The following is a 4526-nucleotide window of genomic DNA, read 5'->3' as shown; positions in this document are numbered from 1 at the left end:
TTTAATAACTCTATGTCTAGTATAATTCAAAATGGTCATATATCAGAATCATTTACGCTCAAAAGAGGATACAGGCAAGGAGATCCACTTTGCGCTGAAATCCTTGCTATTTTGGTTAGAAAGAACAAAGATATAAAGGGCATTACTATTGATGGCGAAGAATACGTGATATCACAGTAGGCTGATGATACTACATTTATTTTAGACGGATCATCCCGGTCTCTGAATAATACTATGGTTTTACTTGACTATTACTCAGCTATTTCTGGTTTAAGAATTAATTACACTAAGTCGAAAGCCATTTGGATAGGTAGCAAAATGCATTCCAAAGAAGTCTATCACCACACGCGATGGAAACTAGAATGGGGTGCGGAAATTTTTAATCTACTTGGTATAAACTTTACATTTAGATTGTATAATAGAATATAATTATAATTCAAAGATTATAGAAATGCAGCACTTAATTAAAACTTGGTCAGTTAGAAAACTGTCTGTCCTTGGAAGAGTTACAGTCCTTAAAACTTTAATAATACCAAAAATGATCCATTTACTATTAATACAACTGAATCCACAAAAACATATGATAGAAACCCTTAAAAAAATGTTTTTCAAATTTATTTGGCAAAATAAACCCGAAAAAGTCAAGCGAGAAATATTAACACAAGATTATAAATATGGCGGCCTAAAAGTTCCAGATATACACCTTGTTTCATATCTAAAATCTACATGGATAGCAAACCACAAAATGGATTACACTATTTGAATCCACTTCTGGTTTAAACACTAAAGATCTCACTATGGAGATTATTTTATTGCAATGAAAAAATAATATATAACAAGTGTGTTTTGGAGAGATGCCTTATACAGCTTGGTACTACAAAACCAGACGTCTCAAAACACAGAAGATATCCAGGGACTTAATATTTAGTATAATACTATAGGAGTTTTATTAACAAAGGAATTATTTTCATTGATTGAATTACTTGATGAACATGGAAAACCTTTTTGAATTTGAAACTTTCACCCAAAAATATAACATAAAAACTAATTTTTTATATGATGCATCGCTAATGAATGCTGTAAAAATTTTTTACAAAACATTAAATGTTATAAATGATTCATTACTGCTGTTAAAAGACCAGTTCTGCCGTTTAAATTAAAACTCTTGGTAAATACAAACACGGTAAGTAAGGTTATATGCAACATTTTGAACAATAAAATTACACTTTCAAAGGCACAAACAAAATATGTAAATAAGGGCCCAACATTTGATTGCTTTACATGGGAAAAATATTGTTTTACCTTTTAAATGTTTAAAAGACACCACTTTGATATGGTTTCAGTATAGACTGGTGCACAGAATTATTAAAATATTTTTTTACCTTTTAAATGTTTAAAAGACCACTTTGATATGGTTTCAGTATAGACTGTTGCACAGAATTATTAAAATATTGTTTTACCTTTTAAATGTTTAAAAGACACCACTTTGATATGGTTTCAGTATAGACTGTTGCACAGAATTATTAAAATATTGTTTTACCTTTTAAATGTTTAAAAGACACCACTTTGATATGGTTTCAGTATAGACTGTTGCACAGAATTATTAAAATATTATGTTTTACCTTTTAAATGTTTAAAAGACACCACTTTGATATGGTTTCAGTATAGACTGTTGCACAGAATTATTGGTACAAATACTTTTTAACATATGATAAACTACGTAGATTCAGATAAATGTACATTTTGTAATAACTTGCCTGAAGCTTTGGAGCTTTGGATAGCTGTAGAAAATAGGATATTTGACAGAATAGGAGTTCACACTTCCCTTAGTAAAAATGTTAAAACTGCAAACTGGTTAACAATTAATATTAAATATTATATTTACACAATGAAAATGCTTAAAAGAAATTTATGTGCTAATGCGAAACGAACCTGCGCTGTACCTTTTTGTGGTGGCGTAAAGCAAAGTGTGTGCCCATGTGACACGTTGGCTAACAATATGTAGGTTTCATGTCATGGCTGGACTCGAGAATGATCAAACTCGAGCTCTGTGGCATCAGATTTTAATATTTTAGACACAGTAGCTTGCAACCATTTGGTTGTCAACGATTGCCAAAGCATTACATAGAGTTTCCTCTAGCCTTCCCCTACATATTAATATCAATAAGAGGATTCGAGCTAATTTCAGGTTAACTTCTATGTCACATCTAGTGATGGATTTGTACCGTGCTTTTCCATTGGGTGGTATGGCATTGGTGACCTGGTCATCACCTAGGTGCAGCCAATCTGTAAAATGTTATCGCACGTATGTGTTAACAAGTATGTGTTGTCAGAAATAACAAATAATGTTCTCACAAACGGGTGTGTAAAAATATTTATTATATTTTTATATGCTGTTACATTTAACGATTCAAATGTGTATATTGTATTGTTGAAGATATACATGTATTTGTAAACTGAAATGTCAGTGGGCCCATTAGGATATTTCTCGTTCCAGCCAGTGTATCAGAGGCTGTGGTATGTGCTATCTTGTCTGTGGGATGGTGCATATAAAAGATCCCTTACTACGAATAGAACAAGAGTACCGGTGAGGTACATGATACACCCATCAGGAGTTTGATGGAAAATCATATCTATATTGGTGAATATGTTATGGGTACGATTCAAGTCTAATTATGTGAAATGTTTGCAATAGGATGGATGGACAGTTTGTTTTGGACCAACCACCATCCCACGTTGTTCCTACATGTGGTTTCATGGTCCTGTATGCAAGATATGGTCCAGACAAGGATTTACTATTATGTGCAGTAGACCGTGAAGATTAGGTCAAAGTGACCTAGTAATAGTACACAACACACCACCATCCCAAGTTGTTCCTGCATGTGAGGTTTGATGGTCCTGTATGCAAGATATGGTCAGGACAAGAAAAAGTTAACAAGTAGACAGACGTATGGACAACGCCATACCATATTATGACCCATCATAGATGGACGTATAAAAATGTAGCATGTTTCCTCTCCAAGACCATATGTCAAACTTGCCAAATGTTTGATATCCAACAGCTGATGATAAATAAATCAATGTGCTCTAGTGGTGGTGTTAAACAAAACAAACATTTTTTCGTGTTATCATGGCCAAAACATTTTCAATGCTTTCATTTAAACTTTTTTTTTTAGTCATTCAGTTTCAAACCATGCTGTGGTGTGGCTTGTCTAGGTCATATTTCATATTTTTATCAAACAAATGACAAAATCAAACATTACATTTTTTGTTTTAATCTCCTGAACAATTGCATACATTACATCTATACAAGGTAGTTTCTATTTTGAAAAGATCCAATGTATATTTACTCAAAAACATTTAACTACATTAAGAGCCATGATAATAGAAGCTGTGAAGTGCAGTAAAAAAAAATCATTAGTTTATCATCCCCACCACTTTTTTTTTTAATTGGATTCCAGACACCAGAAAAGAAAGGGGGGGGAAAGAATGTAACTAACCAATCACAATACAGAACACACACAAGTCAGTTTACAATTTTCAAGTGACCAGGATGATAAACTAATGATTTTTGTTTTAATGGGCCTAAATGATAATTTGTGCAAGATCAATGTTTGATGGTGATCTCACACGTGCATAGTACAATAATACATAAAGGCATAAACAATCTCCCATATTGTATGTTGTCATAGTAACTTCATAATCATCCAAAAGTAATACAAATGTGTTGAATTCATGAATTTCTTTAGATAACAGTAATCGGTCAAATATCTAGTAAATACACTTAAATGCAACATGTGACACTAACTAATCAGAGCAATCTCATTAAATCTGTATACAAGATCATGTTTAAATATGTTAAGTTACCTGAAAATGAACAACAAATATTGCACTAGAAACAAAAATACTGACTATCCTTCATTCTTAAATTGTTGATTAGATTTAAAAAAAAAATAATTGTAGGATTTTTCTGGGGATTGTTAAATCACAAAAAGTATTTGAAAGCTTCAACATAAATAATTTCTTGCATCACTGCTATTGAAGGCTTATGTTCCTCTACTGAAAACTGTGTAATAATCAGGGTTCAGCTGTTGATTCAATGCGGTTAAAACCAGAAACACACCAAATACACTTGGAAGTTCTTTCACTCATTTATATTTATTTTAGTGTTATATCCAATTACGGTTAAAGTACTCCTGAGCAGGACAGCGAGTCAGTGGTTAGTTGTTGGTGGTTAGGTCAGGGTAGTGGTTTTACATTTGAGTTGTTACAACTCTCTCTTCTTGGGAGCGGATACCAAAATATGAACCCAGTGTCTACCAGCCTCACGTCCAATGGCTTAACACTACACCACCAAGACCGGTGTACACACGCAAGAGGTCACACTGTGGGCAATTCCAACAAATAATGTCATACATTACACAGGATTGTGGAACATTGGAAAACTTGTTCCCACGCCAAAAACAAAATAGAAAATGCATGTGGTGCATGATCCTAGGCCGATGTGTTGTTTACTGAACCAACCA

This window comes from Gigantopelta aegis, chromosome 10 (assembly GCF_016097555.1).
Source record: "Gigantopelta aegis isolate Gae_Host chromosome 10, Gae_host_genome, whole genome shotgun sequence".
Classification (NCBI taxonomy): Eukaryota; Metazoa; Mollusca; class Gastropoda; order Neomphalida; family Peltospiridae; genus Gigantopelta; species Gigantopelta aegis.
This window is presented reverse-complemented; position numbering follows the sequence as displayed.